The sequence below is a fragment of the Sorex fumeus genome, unplaced genomic scaffold (assembly GCF_029834395.1).
Source record: "Sorex fumeus unplaced genomic scaffold, SorFum_2.1 ptg000002l, whole genome shotgun sequence".
Taxonomy (NCBI): Eukaryota; Metazoa; Chordata; class Mammalia; order Eulipotyphla; family Soricidae; genus Sorex; species Sorex fumeus.
This window is the reverse complement of record NW_026606059.1, coordinates 37,908,373-37,924,406: the sequence shown is the minus strand read 5'-3', so window position 1 is coordinate 37,924,406 and position 16,034 is coordinate 37,908,373. Positions and strand designations below refer to the sequence as shown.

The following is a 16,034-nucleotide window of genomic DNA, read 5'->3' as shown; positions in this document are numbered from 1 at the left end:
GTTACATGGCTAGTGAGTATGGTCTGTAGGTATCACTGAAGTTATGTTTGACCCTGCTTATACTAATGTGCTATATTGAATAATGCAAGTTTATTAAATAAATGACAATGTTCACAGACAAAATATATATTGCCTATGAAGTAGGCTATATATTGTATTTCTCTTAGAAATATAGTATATTTAAAGATATATGTATATTTTGACATCTTACAGAAAATACAGATACATAAAAAAATGTGACTGACACTCACCCCTTAACAGGAGAGTGGAAGTATTTGAATGTAAAGGTGTTCACAGTGATTAGGAAAAAGGGAAGTAGTCTTTAGGTAGTTAGTAGATTATAGTTTGGGCAAGAGCACTGATCTGGAGTTTGGAAGCTATGGATTAGCTCCCATCTTCATTTATTTCAAACCCTGAACATTGTATTCTTGTCTCTTCATCCACAAATATATTGACCCTAGTATCACTGTATCACTATCAACCTGTTGTTCATTGATTTACTCCACTGGGTGCCAGTAACGTCTCCATTCGTCCCAGCCCTGAGATTTTAGCAGCCTCTCCTTGCTCATCTTTCCCAATGCTGCTGTATTGGAGGCTCTTTCAGGGTCAGGGGAATAAAGCTCATTTTTGTTACTGTTTTGGGCATATCAAATATGCCACGGGTAGCTGGCCGGGCTCTGCCATGAATTGACCCTAGTAGATAATCAAAGAAGACCACACCTTCTACAAGATCATTGTGGGTGATTTTAATGCCAAGATAGGACCGAGAAGATCAGCTGAAGAACTTCACATCGGGACCCATGGCCTAGAATGGAACGAACAGGGTGAGAGACTGTCTGAGTTCATCATGTTGACCAAGACCATTCATGGTAACTCACAGTTCCAGAAGGCAGAATCTAAACGATGGACATGGGAGTCTCCCGGTGGACGATTCCACAATGAAATAGACCACATCATATTCAATCGACGGTTTTGCCTGACTGATGTTGCTGTTGTCCCAAAATTTCGAACGGGATCGGACCACCGTCTCCTTCGTGCAAAATTCTACTTCACAGAGCAGGGAGAAAGGGCTGCAAAGTTCAAAAAGAGAACTCCCAGAATGACCACCAACTGGGAACTCTTTGGTACTATTGCAGCAACATGGGAAGATGCCATTGTTGACAACATTGACGAGGAATACGATCGACTGGTTCAGCACCTCCATGAATGTGCGAGGAACGCCAAGAGAGAGATAGCCACAAAAAATCGCCTATCTTCGAAAACTCTTGAGCTAATTCGCCAGCGTGGTTTGGTGCATGCCTCAGGCAAACGCAAGCTAACGTCCGAGCTCGCAAAGCAGTGCAGAGATGCGATCAAGGAAGACCTCAAAGAGAGAAGAGTAGAAGTACTGGTAGATGCGGCAGAAGCCAGGAAAAGTATTCGTAACGCCCGCCTGTCCTTCGCCAACTACAAGACCAAGATGACTGCCCTCCGACGTCCTGAAGGATCCATCACGTCCTCCAGAACAGTAATGGAGAAGATTATCCATGACTTCTACTCAAATCTCTTCAATAGCCATGTCCACTTGCCGACATACCAAATTCCACAGGATGGATATGTCGTTCCCAATGTTCTCCCTTCCGAAATCCAACACGCCATTTCGTCGGTAAAGAAACAAACAGCACCCGGCCCAGACAAGGTCAGACCTGAACACCTGAAGAACCTGCCGTCAGTACTCATCAATACACTGGCTCGGCTCTTCACTCCCTACCTGTCTGAATGCAAGGTTCCGTCCCAATAAAAAAAACCAGCAGGACCGTACTACTGTTCAAGAAGGGAGACATCCATGACATTGGCAACTATCGCCCCATCTGCCTATTGTCTGTCATCTACAAGTTGTTCACTCGAGTCATCCTAAATAGGATTGGCAGAACACTAGATGAAGGACAACCATGCGAGCAAGCCGGGTTCCGCAAAGGATTCAGCACCATCGACCATATCCACATGATAACCAAGCTCATTGAGGTTTCTCGGGAGTTCAAGATGCCGCTCTGTTTAACGTTCATTGATTTAAAGAAGGCCTTTGATTCTGTTGAGACAGAAGCGGTCATTGAAGCCCTAGCCAATCAGGGCATTCAAGCCCAATACATCAGGATCCTCCATGAGCTGTATTGCGGATTCACTACCAGGATCTCACCATTCTACAAAGAAGTGATCGTTGATGTCAAGAGAGGGGTGCGGCAGGGTGATACCATTTCACCGAAACTCTTCAGTGCCACCCTCGAGAACATCATGCGACGACTGGAATGGGAAGGAATGGGAGTGAAGATAGATGGTTGGCAATTACACCTCCTCCACTTTGCTGATGACATTGTTTTAATAACACCAAACATCAGCCAAGCGGCACAAATGCTGGCCGACTTTGACCATGAGTGTGGAAAGGTAGGACTACAGCTGAATCTTACGAAGACAATGTTTATGAGAAACAGCCTCGTTCCTGATGCCCCATTCACTCTCAACAGAACGACCATCTCTGAATGCAACAGCTATGTGTACCTAGGTCGAGAGGTCAACATGACAAATGACCTGACACCCAAGCTGCGCAGGAGGAAGAGAGCGGCTTGGAACGCCTTCAAGAACATCGAAGAAATAGCTAAGAGGACGAAGAACCTCCGGCTCCGGGCACATCTCTTTGATTCCACTGTTCTTCCTGCATTAACATATGCCTCAGAGACCTGGGCCCTACGCAAACAAGATGAGAACACTATTCAGGTCTCCCAAAGAAGAATAGAAAGAGCTATGCTTGGAATATCACGTTTCACTCAAATGAGAGAACGAATCCGGAGTTCTGACATCCGTCGACGATCAAGGATCAGGGACGCTGTCTCATTTGCCAAGGTGTCGAAAATCAGATGGGCTGGTCACGTAATGAGATTTAAAGACGACCGCTGGACTAGAGCTGTTACCGACTGGATTCCACGGGATGTCAAAAGACCGCGTGGCCGCCCACCTACCAGATGGTCAGACTTCTTCGTCAAGATCACGAACGATCGGTTTGAGGCTCTTCATGTTCCCGGAACGAACAGATGCCATTGGGCTACACTAGCATGCGACAGGGACAAATGGAGACTGGAGACGTTACTGGCGCCCGCTCGAGCAAATTGACGACTAAGGGGAAGTTAAGTGATTAAATGATAAGATAATCAATCAATCACTGACTTAATATGAGAAACAGAAGCTACTGTTACTGACTTTGCTTGACATTTGATCATCTCTCCCTTTCCCAATTTACTGTCATTTTTCAAAGAAACATTTGTCGCTCTTGCCAACCCTGAGCTTGACTGCGTTCCCTCCCTCCAAGTCTTACTCTCCTATGGAGTTCTCCCAACCCCACTTTTTTTTTTTTTTTTTTTTTTTTTTTGCTTTTTGGGTCACACCCGGCAATGCACAGGGATTACTCCTGGCTCTGCGCTCAGGAATTACCCCTGGCAGTGCTCAGGGGACCATATGGGATGCCGGGAATTGAACCCCGGGTCGGCCGCGTGCAAGGCAAACGCCCTACCCGCTGCGCTATTGCTCCAGCCCCCCCACATTGTTTTAAATGTAGGAGAACTGCTATTTATTCAACCACTGATTAAGTTGATTGAAGTGGGCATGAACTCCACATTACTTTAAGAAAAAAATTTTACAAGTGAATATCTGTGAGATAGGCCATAACAAAGCTGTTTGTAATTGGGTTTTAGTCACATAATGGTCCAGCACCCATCCCTCCAACAGTGTACATTTCCCACCACCAATGACCCCTGTTTCCTTCCCACCACCCCCCCAACACTCCCCTCCCCACCCTCAGCCTCCCTCTATGGGAGGCACTTTCCTTCTTGCTCTCTCTCTCCTTTTCCTTTTGTGCATTGTGGTTTGCAATACAGGTACTAAGAGCTCATCGTGTTTGTTCAGGGCACTTAGTATTTTTATCGGGACAGTAAAGCTGGAGTAACTTTTTAACTGGGTGTTAGATTTGGGGTTTGGATATGACTGCCAAGGCTTCTGGAAGTACAAGGAGGTAGGGTGACGTAGCCCATCTCGAGTGGGATATCCATCCTGAGATAGTGGAGTCAGGCCGGGAGTATGGCAGTGATTGTGGATTGTGGAAGAAAGTGGCTGCTGGGGGCTCTGCTTGGGTGGGTACCAGGCTGACCTGTCCCCCTCCAATTTACCCAGGTCTTTCTAGCCATGCATGGGTCAAGGAATAACTGTGGCTTTTGATCTCTTTCAAGATTTATTCATGAGTCTCTGAAGCAAGGCCAGAAGTAGAGCTTACATGGTGGCACTGGGGTTGGTTTGTGGCGGTGACTGCTAGTGTTTCCAGGAGTATTGGGGAGTTGGGGGAGATAGCTGATCCCACACCAAGAAAGCCTAGAGGTTTCAGTTACAAAACCCACATGCCCAAATTTTCATCGGATTATATCTGGTGAGGTCTGTCCTGAGTTGGTAGAGTCAGGGTGGCTCTACAGTTTTATTCTTAAGTAGCACCTATTACTCTGGGTTTATTTGTTTATTTTTGGGCCTGGGGACACACTTGGCAGTGATCAGAGCTTATTATTGGTTCTGTGCTCAGGGATCACCCCTGGTATGGCTCAAGGGACCATATAGGTGCCAGGAATGAACCTGGGTCTGCTGTATGCAAGGCAGATGGCCTACCTGCTGTACTATCACTCCCACCCCAGCATCTATTACTCTGATATTAAAAACTATAACTCTTACCCTCATTGATGTGAGTTTCCTTTCTTTCCTCCTTCCTTCCTTCCTTCCTTCCTTCCTTCCTTCCTTCCTTCCTTCCTTCCTTCCTTCCTTCTTGTCTTTCTTCTTGCCTGCCTGCCTGCCTGCCTGCTTGCTTGCTTGCTTGCTTGCTTCCTTCCTTCCTTCCTTCCTTCCTTCCTTCCTTCCTTCCTTCCTTCCTTCCTTCTTGCCTTTCTTCTTGCCTGCCTGCCTGCTTCCTTCCTTTCTTCCTTCCTTCCTTCCTTCCTTCCTTCCTTCCTGCCTGCCTGCCTGCCTTCCTGCCTTCCTGCCTGCCTTCCCTCCTCCCTCCATTCTTTCCTCCCTTTCTATCTTTGGGTTTGGGTCACAACCAGCAATGCTCAGGCTAACTCCTGGTGGTTCTGTGCTCAGAGATCATTTCTGGCAGTGCTCATATGTGATGTCAGGGATCAAACTGAGGTCAGCAGTGTGCAAGGCAAGAGCTATCTCTGGTCCTGTATCTGTTCACTTAAACATGCTCCTAATGGGGCTGGAGCGATAGCATAACGGGTAGGGCATTTGCCTTGCACATGGCCAACCAGGGTTCAATTCCCAGCATCTCATATGGTCCCCCAAGAACTGCCAAGAGTAATTCCTGAGTGCAGAGCCTGTGCATTGCCGAGTGTGACCCAAAAAGTAAAAAAAAAAAAAAAAATATGCTCCTAATAAGAATCTGTGCTAAATGCCTATACTACCATGAATTTGCACCCATTTATAAATCACTTCCATCATAAACTCATTTCCACCTTGAAATTAAAATGGTTAACACATTTTTTCTTCTTGTTTTGTTTTGTTTTTCTTCTTGTTCAATCTGTGCATGTGACCCCATTACCTCTTTTTTCTATAACTCTTCTATAATATCTTATTTTTTCTTTCAAATAGACCTTCCTGAGTTTTTTTCAAAGACTTCTCTTTTTCTGTCTCCCTTTTTGTTTGTTTTTTGGGATTTGTCTATTTTTTAACACATGTTCTACATGGATAAGAATGTCCCTTGTGAATCCCTCAGTAGGTGGCAATTAGTTTCCTACTCTTATGACATTGATTCAAGGCTTGATTATGTGACTTGCTTTGGCCAGAGGAACATTAGAAAACAGGCAGAAAATGGAAGCATTGTGAGTGAAGAGCGCTTATATTTGGGGCTTGTTCTTCTTGGAACACTCCTCAGAGATCGCCACATCCTCTGGATAACTGAAATAAAAGACCCAAAGTGGTGGGAAAGCAAGAATGAGAGCAAGGGGGATAGACAGAGTAGGAGGAAGGCAGGCTGGGAAGAGAAAGACAAAGTACCCAGGTTTTTCAGCTAAGATCAACTCCCAGAAAAATGATCATATGAATTAAAAGTTTGTTTTCAGTATTTTACCATATTTTAATACAGAGCAATAAAAAAAACCCCAGGGTGATGACATTTTATTTTATTTGGGGGCCACAACTAGGGGAATTCAGGGCTTATCCTTAGCTCTGCATTCAGGGATTACTCCTGATGGGCTTAGGGGACCATATGGTGTGCTGGGAATAGAATCTGGGTCAGCTGCTGGCAAGGCAAGTGCCCTATCCTCTGCAATATCCCTCTGTCCCCTAATTATTATTATTTTAAAATTCTTCTTTTTTTTTTTTTGCCTACCCAGACTCCGTGTTCAAGGATCACACCTGGTGGTGCTTGAGAGGCCATTTATGTAGTAAGGGATTGAACCTTGGTCGTTCAACACTGTCTTATTCCTCCAGTCCCCCAAAAGAACTTTTTGTTTGTTTTTGGGGCCAAACATAGCAAAGCTCAGGGTTTGCTCCTGGTCCTGTACTCAAATGCTGTTTATATCAATGGGTTTCAGTAGCATTCACAGCTCATATCCTTATGATTACTTCCCTACACCAGATCCATCTTTCAAGTTCCCATCCTCTACCTAATGGGCCTCTGCACTCATATATTCCACAGACCACTTCCAAGTCCCATACCAAAGATTGTGTTCTTCTACAAACTTCTAAAGGTCCCATATTATTATTAATAATATTATTATTATGGCTGGAGTGATAGCACAGCGGTAGGGTGTTTGCCTTGCACGCCGCCGACCTGGCTGACCCAGGTTCAATTCCTCTGCCCTTTTCAGAGAGCCCGGAAAGCTACTGAGAGTATCTCGCCCACACAGCAAAGCCTGGAAAGCTCCCCGTGATGTATTTCATATGCCAAACACAGTAACAACAAGTCTCAGGATGGAAACGTTACTGGGCCTGCTCGAGCAAATCGATGAACAGCGGGAGGCCCATGACCGTGACCTTTATTATTATTATTATTAGTTTATTTGCTTTGGGGGCATCAAACCTGGTGTGATGCTCAGGGATTAATCCTGGCTCTGCACTCAAGAATTATTTTTGGCAGTGCTCAGGGTGGGGGGATGGGGAACCATATGGGATGCCAGGGACCAAACCCTGTCAGCTGTCTGCAAGGCAAGCATCCCACAGCCTGTACTAGCTCTTCCAATCCCCTACTGTTTATGTCAGTGAGAGATTCAAATAGTAACAGTTACTGAAGAAAGAAGCTTAAAAGTGAGTGGTGAATCTTCACCTCTCATTTTCATTCACTGTTTAATTTATGAAAAGTAGCTCTGGTACCGGAAAGATAGCACGAAGGTACTTGCACTGCTTATAACCCTCCCAGCACCTCCAGGTGGGGCTCTTGGGCTGCAAGAGCCAGGTGTGGCCCCTGAGTACTGCCAGGTGTGACCCACAAACAAACAAACAAACAAACAAAGGGTATTTCTTCCATTTCTTCCTCTGCTTCTACCATCTCCCATCTTCCCTAGTTAAGGGTTACTTTTGTCACTACCAAGGTCACCTTACCATCTCTGCTTTAAGCTTTGGGTCACACAACCAACACATCGATAGTCTTGATTGTTTCCTATGGACAATCCTCTTATGACTTCTTATTATCTGCAGAATAAGGTGAAGAAAACTTTTATGTTGCAAAACTCTCCTCTATTCATATCCCCATTCTCATTTTCTGCACCATTCTTGTAGATGCTGTGCTTTTAACCAAATTCTTTGTGGGGTGACACTGTCCCGTGGATGTCTCAGTTTTTCTACTCATGTACTTTCTCATAGTCTGCCTTCTGAAAAGTTCTTCAAGAAGCAGAAAGTCCAGGAGTTGTGGCATTTGCCTTGCACAGAGTCAACCCTGATTAGATTCCTGGCACCATCTGTGACCCCCAAGAGCAGAGTCCTGAGCACTGCTGGGTGTAGTCCACAAACAAACAAACAAACAAACAACAAATAGAAAATCAAACACTCAGTTTAAATGCCTCATCTGCTATGTTGCCTCCCATGCCTACATAGGCAAAATCTTTCTTCCCCTCTTCTGAGCAATTGCTGTATAGAACAAAAGCTCTATTGCATGCATCATGTCAATGACATGCTTGAACGTCTGTCACCCCTCATAGATTCAGAGAGCTCCTCCAGGTAGGAATTTGCTTTAATATTGTCTTTGAAAGCACCCTATATAATGTCTGATGCACAGCAAATATTCAACAGCTATTCATTGAATAATTCACTATATTGTCTCACTTTAAATATGCTATAAAAACATCAGTATAAGGGGCTGGAGAGATAGTACAGCAGGTACAGCACTTATCTTGCAGGCAACTTACCTGGGTTTGATTCCCGGAACCCATAGAGTCCCCTGAGCCCACCAAGAGTGATCTCTGAGTACAGAGCAGGAGTAAGCCCTATACACTGCCAGGTGTGATGCCCAAACAAGTACATTTATATATAAGTATATGTAAAATGTTTGTGTTTGTGTGTATCAGATTGAGTTATTCTAACAGACCAAGTTAGCATCGTGCAGTTTTGGTTATTAGTTATAAACATAGAGATGAGATTTTAGATCAACATTCTTTGAGATAAGTTTGAGGGGAGAGGCGGGAAATGGTTCCTCCCACATGGTGGTAGGGCCAGCTGAGACCCCTTGTCCACTCTCTCCATTCAGGTTCTTTCAGGTGGAGCACTACTTTGCTCCACCACAGGGCGGCGTGGTTCTTCATTTCTGTGTCCTCTGCCCTGTGGGAAAATAGCTCAGGAGACAAGAATTGAATATGAGAATTTCTTCTTAAGTCTGGAAAGAACAAAGTTGGTGACTAAATCAACATCTCTCCATGCCTTGTTGTAGGAGGTCCTGCTCACTTTCCTCGGTATCAGCTCTAGCTTCTCATATTCTTTACCTTACAAAGAGACTTTGCAAGGGACAGATCACGCTTGTTACTCTCTAATTGACTGCTTCAGACATTCTCCAAAACCTTACCAGTGCTGACCAAAAGAGTTCTTGTTAGCTCTATCTCTGTATCAGGCTGGATCTATACCCCCCACCCTACACTTTATTTATAAATGCATAAGACTTTACTGAGCGCCTTTTTAATGGAAGGCTCTGAAACAGCTGAGAATACTAAAGAACAGTATAGAGCCTTGTAGCTCTCAATCCAGTGAGAAGACAGAACAAGAGTTATTGTTATTGTAATCTGATGTAAATCAGTATTGAGAGAGATGAGTACTTTTGGTAGGACAAAAGAAAGACAGATACCCTGTCCTTCCTGGGAATGAAGACAGCTCACTTCCATGTTCCACTCAGTATGGAACCAACTACAGCAGTAACCTCTACTCGCCAGGCTCTAGAGTCACTGGAGCAATTCGTTGTCTTTTGTCTACCTTGTTCTGCGGTCTTCTACAAGATCCTGTCTGAAAGGAAGCCAACTGGAGCAACAAGAACCATGATTTTTGTTGCTACAAAACGTTAAATTCCTTGAAGATAGACATCATTCCACAACCTACAGCAAATAGAGATTCTGGTATATAGTAGGTATTCAATAAATGTTTGCTGAAGAAACAGCTCATATTGCTGTGTTTGGCACTAGCGATAGCACGAATGATGTTCTTTTCACCTTTACCAATCAACAGTTACCCATACAAGGTCCTTGTGAGTGAAACAGGAAGGGTGAGCAATCACATTCAACTATGTTCTTTTTCTTATTAAAACAAAACAAAACTTACAGGGGCCAGAGCAACACAGTGGGTAAGGCGCTTGCCTTGCATGCTGCTGTCTTGGGATCAATCTCCAGCATAGCCAGGAGTGGTTCCAGAGTGCAGAGCCAGGAGTAACCCTTAAGCACAACTATGTGGGTGCTCTAAAACCAGAAACAAACAAAACTTACAGAGGAAGGTTATAATGTGATCAGAGTGATATAGGAAACAGTTGAGACTTTTCTTCTTTTTGGTGTTTTCTTCAGAATTTATAGCCCTCTAAAGAGCTATACCTTTATTTCCTATGTATTTTCAATGGCAATAAATTTTTAACATCTAAAGACAAATAGGCTGTCTAGGACTCACAAAACTCAGATGCCATTTTTAATTTTTTTTGTGGGGCAAAAGAAAAAGCTCTAAAGTTATTTTCTGTTGCTTGCTGTTTTGAACACTGCTTCAAAAGATGAGTTACAAATATGCATCAAAATGTGACCTCAACACTGTATTTGGGTAATATTACATTTTGAAGAAATATAAGGGCTTAAAATAGAAGTGGTTCTCGGGCTAGAGTACATGACATACAGCACTTGCCTTCTAGGTCGACCCCAGTTCAATCCTGGTACTGCATCTGGTTCCTTGAGCACGGCTAGCAGTGACCCCTGAGTACAGAGCCAGGAGTAATCTCTGAGCATTGCCTGGTGTGGCCCAGGCAGTGCTAAGTAGGAACTGTTCCAAAGTTTAGGTACTTTTTCAGTTATTTTGAATATGCAAATTCCCCTTTTCTTTCCTCCTCTCCTACCTCATGAAATATAGGTTGAAATGCTATGGTTATGTTCTCAACACATATTTGCCTAGCAGTAATGCAACTGAACTATAGGACAGTTAGCTTTAGCCTGAGTTCTTTTTTCAAAAAAAATTTCTTCTTATTATCTTTTATTGAATGACCATGAACTACAGTAACAATACTTTCATGTTTGAGTTTCAGTTATGTCATGATCGAACACCCATCCCTCCACCAGTGTACATTTTCTACCACCAATGTCCCCAGTATTCCTCCGCCTCACCCCCATTCCACCCCACCCTCTGCTTCCATAGCAGACAATTTCCCTCTTACTCTCTACTTGGGTGTTATGGTTTAGCCTGAGTTCTTGAAAGAGACTGTTTTTATTCATTACATGAAGACTAGCCCTAAACCCACTCCATCCTTTCCTGGGTCCTAAGTCTCTCTCCACAACCATTGAATTTAGGCAGATCTTCTTCTCCTAAGCTCAGAGGCCAAGTTTAACATTTTCTCATCATTAAATCCAAATTCCTGCTGTATTAGACTGTAAACTCCTAGAAGGCAGGGATTTAGGTCTGGTTCTTAGCTATTATCTCTAGTGCTTTAACAATGCCTGGAGCCTCTTAGGCACTCAATGTTGAATAAATGAATAAACCTCTAAATTTGTTGGTCTCAGATAGGTGTTGGGAGAAAAACAACCCATTGAACTAATTTACACTCTTCTGTAAATGACCTGGAGTCCTTTATCTTTCCCCGAGGTATTTGCATATTTAAGGAGAAGCTTGTGAATTCAAATTATTCTCATTGGAAAATCTTTAATAGGGAAGCAAAAGGAGAGAAAATAGTGGAGGCTCAAGGGTAGTGGGGGTGGGGTGGGGGGTGATCTTTGGGTAGACCAGATCTGCCTGGGAGTTGTGCCCTGGGGCTATCCCTTTTCAGGACCCCCTTTCCTTCCAGCCACACAACTTGGAGAGCTTAGAGATCTGGTTTTCAGCACCAGGAGGAGGAAGAGTACGTCAGAGACTTATTTCAGGGTTTTCACTCTACACTGGCCATACTCCTGTGCTATTTCTCATGTTTCAAAGGAAAGGTTCCAACTTTCTCTTAACATATAAAAGTGGGGTGGGGGTGTCTTTTTCACAGTCTCGTCAAATGCACATCTGACAATGAGCTGAGGTATAGCTGTAGTGATGAGGAGTACTGTTTTTTCATGTGTTTTCTTTTTTTCAGACACACACTTCTCTCTCTTTTTTAGACACCCCCAACAATTATACACCCAAAGCATCTTTCTCACTGATTTCCTTGAGAAATTTCCTTGAATGGGAATATAAACTTAAGCTCAGAATTCTGATTCTATTTTAAGACACAAGATTACACAAAAGGTAGAACTTCATTTTAATGTTTACCAAATGTTTAAAGATAGAATTTTCTTGTGCTTCTCTTTTTTTCTGGTGATTATCTGTAAATCCCTTGAATTACTCACTAATAGTCACTTCTTGAAAAAAAGCATTCAAAATATTAGGGAAGAAAGTCATAGCTAGTGCAAACATATAAATGAGAGTATAACAAATTTTGAGAAAATTATTACAACATGAGAAAAGTATTTTATGGCTACCCAAACTTACTGAATAGTTGTGGTAGCTATTTACTATAACATTTTGATCAATCTTTTGTTCAAATAGAAATATTGTGATTGTAATTTAGTACTATTGGCAGTAATGAGGAGATATTTTGTATGGCTTTGCTATTTTCTTGGGGTTTCAACAATTGTAAACCTCTCTACTTGGTATATATCAAGGGACAATTCCTCGTTGATGTAAGTGCCTTTCTTGGTCTAAGGAGAAATATAAAATCCAAACCTTTAATAAAACGCAAATTGTCGATGGTTGAAAAGTTACAGTTGTTCAGTATTTTGCAGAGAGAAGTGCCTGACAAACGTTTGAAGAGCTCTCGCCACCAAAGGGAAACTAGCAAAAGAAAAATGCCTCGAGATTTTAATTCATTTTGCACCGGGAAGCGAAACAGTGTGAGTATTTAAAGACTAGATGGTATTAATGTGCATTTATTATTATTTTTTGGCCAAAGAATGATTAAAACATTCCAGCCCTGACATGTTTAATAATAATAAGCACGCAACCTATTTCTTTGTTTCATAACCATCGCGCGCTCTCTCTCTCTTTTGGCATGGTAACAAATTCAACAAAATCAACGCCATCTAGTTAAAACTTTTTGATTTAGTGGTGGAACCGGCTGTCCTATCTGCGAGGAGGCAGGAGAAGCAATGTGGAGAAGCAGGATGAATGGGTTTGAAATGGAAGGTGTCCATCCCCAGTCATTTCATGTGGGGAAAATCATTTCAAGTGGAAGGATAATTACAGAAGAGACATCTCCACTCCCCCTCTCCCCCCCATCTCCCCTTGGGCCGCCGCTCGCCCGCGTCGCGCTGGAACCTCGGGCTGTGGCCAGCACTGGGGGCCGCCCGGGAGACGCGGCTTCCTGGCCCGGGCCAGCGCGCCCGAACTCCGGGAAGGTGCCGCGCGGGGAAACGTGGCACCGTCTCCAGCCCGCGCCCGGGCGCTCCAGCCGCGCACCGGCCGGAGCGGAGCTGGGGAGACCCGCCCGGGGACGGGAAGTGGCTCCCGGCCCGCCCTCCGCGAGCCCGCGGCCCCGCGGCCCCGCACCGCCCCCTTTCTCTCGGCCTCTCCCTCGGCCTCCGCCACCCCGGCCGAATTCTTGCATAAATTATGCCAGGCGCGCCTGACGTCAGGTGGCGGCGCGCGGGCGCGGGCGCGCGCGGGGCGGAGGGAGCCGAACGGCGGGCGCGCGCGGCCTCGCGGCTTCGGGCGCGCGCACTGGGCCGGGCGCGCGCAGGCGCTGGCGTGTTGGGGCCGCGGCGGCGGCGGCGGCGGCGGCGGCAGCGGTGGCGGCGGCGGCGGCGGCGCGGGGGTTGAGCCGTGCTAGAGCGGACGCGCTCGTGCTCGGGAACTATCGGATTAAACTTGAATCGAGTGAAATTACACAAAGGAGCGCCGCTCAAGAGGCGGCCGGGGACCCGGAGACCCTGAAACTCGCCAGAACCCTTTTGGCCCCCCCCCCACCGGCTAACTCCGCGCCCGTAGATTCAAGCCCACCCCCCTTCTTCTTCACCCCCCCTCCCCACCTCCAGCACCCCCGTTTGGCCGCGGCCGCCGAGCCAACTCCGGAGCCCGCTCTGCGTTTTGTTTGCTTCCTCGGCACCGGGCAGCGGAGGACCCCGAGCGAGCGAGCGAGCGAACCAGCCAGCCAGCCGGTGAGCGCGAGAGTTCGCCGGGCGCCTCCGGGAGGGGCGGCGGCGGCGGCGGCGGCGGCGGCAGGAAATCGCTCCGGGCCGGAGCCGCGCGAGGAGTTGGGAGCCCGGAGTTGGGCGTGTGCGGGGCGCGGGGGCGCGGGGGGCCGCGGCCGGCACCCGAGCGCCAGCGCCCGCCGCCCGTGCCGGCTCCAGCGCCGCCGCCCCGCGGTGGTGGTGGTGGTGGTGGTGGAGGGGGGGGCGCACCCTCGCTCCGAGCGCCACCCGGCGCCCCAACTTTTGCCTGCGTCCTCGGGGCCGGCGGCGGCGGCGGCGGCGGGGGCGCGCGGTCCGGCCGAGGGTCACTTCCTCGCATGTAAATGGCTTTTTTGTTGTGCTGCCGGCGTTGGGGCGGGGGGGAGGTTGGGGGGGGAGGAGGGGGTCGGGGGGGACAGGAGGGAGCGTGTCTGCGCGCGGGGGAGCGCGAGCGCGTTTCCTCCTCCCGCCGCCGGCGCCCGAGCACGAGTTGCCGGCTCCGTTGGAAAAGGGGGAAAAAAAAAGAAAAAAAAAAAAGGAAGGAGGAAAAAAAAAAAAGTTGGGCTGCAACTCCGGTGCACTTGAGTGGGCGATGGGCGCGCGGGCGCGGGGCGGCTGAGCGGGGACGGCGGCGGCGCCCCCCGCCTCCCGCGCCCCCCGCCCCCCGCTCCGGACCGACCACGCCGCGCTCGCCGGCAGCCGCGGCGGCCGCACCGGCGCGAACAAAAGTGCGTCCGCTCCCTCCCGGCGCGGCTGCGGCGCCGGCCCGCGCGGGGATCGCCACCGGGGCGAGGTGGGTCGGGCGGCGAGCGGAGTGCGCGGGGGGCGCCGCGTGGGGCGGGGGGCCCGGCGTGAACACGCGGCGCTCGGGGGTTCGGGTTGGGGGGGGCGTCCCACGAGCCCGGCCCCCGTGGCGGCGGCGGCGGCGGCCGCGGGCGCGGAGTTGCGAGCCCGGAGCCGGGGGCTTCCCGGGGGCTCCTCCCGGGGGTGGGGGCGCTCCCCAAGTGCGCGAGGAGAAGAAAGGAAGCCCCGGGCCGGGGCGAGCGGCGGGGTGGCGCGGCGCGGCGCGGCGCGGGGGGACCCCACCTTGCCGAGCTGGCCCGGCCCACGGCGGCGGCGGCGGCGGCGGCGGCTGTATAATAGCGACTTTAACCCCCCGAAGGCAACTCGCCTCCCCCCCCCGCCCTGCAGCCCGGCGGGGGGGGAGGGGTCACCGGGTGGGCCCCCCGAGGTGGTCCTGGGTGTGTTGTGCCCCCGCACGGCGCCGCCGCGCTCGGGGAGCGGGAGCGGCCGAGGTGGCTGGAGGCCAAGCGGTCAGCGGGGAGAGGAAGGAGGGCGGCGGGGGGACGCGTTGTTTGTGTGCTCCGCAGCCGCGCTGGCGGGGGGCGCCCGGTGGGCTCGCGGTGCGGGGCGTCCGCGTCCGCGTCTGGTGCGGGGCGAGTGCCGCGGCCCGGAGCGGGGTGTGTGTGTGTATGTGTGGGGGGTGGGGGGGGGAGCCCGGCGGCTCCCGGGCGGGCGGGGGCGGGGGGTGTCGGAGGCTCCGGGGAAGGAGCCGGCGGCCCCGAGCAGCCATCATTACGGAGCGAGCCGCCTTTCTCCGGATGGCCGTGCCTCGAGGAGCCCCGCGGCGTGGGAGCGCACCCCGCACTCCCGGGCCGGCCGCCTGCTTTGTGAGCGCCCCCGTCGAGCGGGCGGCGCGGGGCCCGGGCTCCGGCTCGGGGGGTCGGACCGTTTTTTTCCGGGAGGTCACTTTTTTTTTTCCTGAAGACTGTTCACGCCTGGATTTTTAAACTAGTTTTTTTTTTTCTCTTTTCCCCCCTCTTCGGAACAGACAATGGACAAAAGAAAAGTAGCAACCCACATGGAGAGTTTCCTTTTTGAATTGCTAGAATTAGATACACTATCCAGCTCTCCACTTGCTAAGTATACTTTTTAGTTGCCCGTTGGAGGGGACCCCGCCATCGATTTAAATCACGTATCTTTAAATATGTCCATCTTCTGGGCTGGATTTCTGGGAAAGACATCTTTTTTTTTTCATTTATTTTAGAGGGTTCTCTGGAGGCGCTTTTTAAAAAATTATTTAGGAATATTAATTTGAGCCTTTGCAGTGAGCAATTACCTTTCAAGGAGGTTGAGTCTGTTTTACCCCAATTCTTCCAGGAAGGTAAGGGGGAGGGGGGC

General features: G+C 48.7%; 1 protein-coding gene across 2 annotated transcripts in view; it reads left to right on the top strand.

Annotated features, from left to right (window-relative positions):
* Positions 1-14,149: 14,149 nt before the first annotated feature.
* CHD7 (chromodomain helicase DNA binding protein 7) overlaps positions 14,150-16,034 on the top strand; it is a 201,078-nt gene continuing 199,193 nt past the window's right edge. The window contains exon 1 of one of the 2 annotated variants that reach the window (XM_056129786.1): positions 14,150-14,193. The gene's annotated coding sequence lies outside the window, so the exon portion shown is untranslated. Of the gene's footprint in view, positions 14,194-14,392; positions 14,647-16,034 lie in introns of those variants that run through there. The other variant, XM_056129868.1, reaches the window with a different exon arrangement.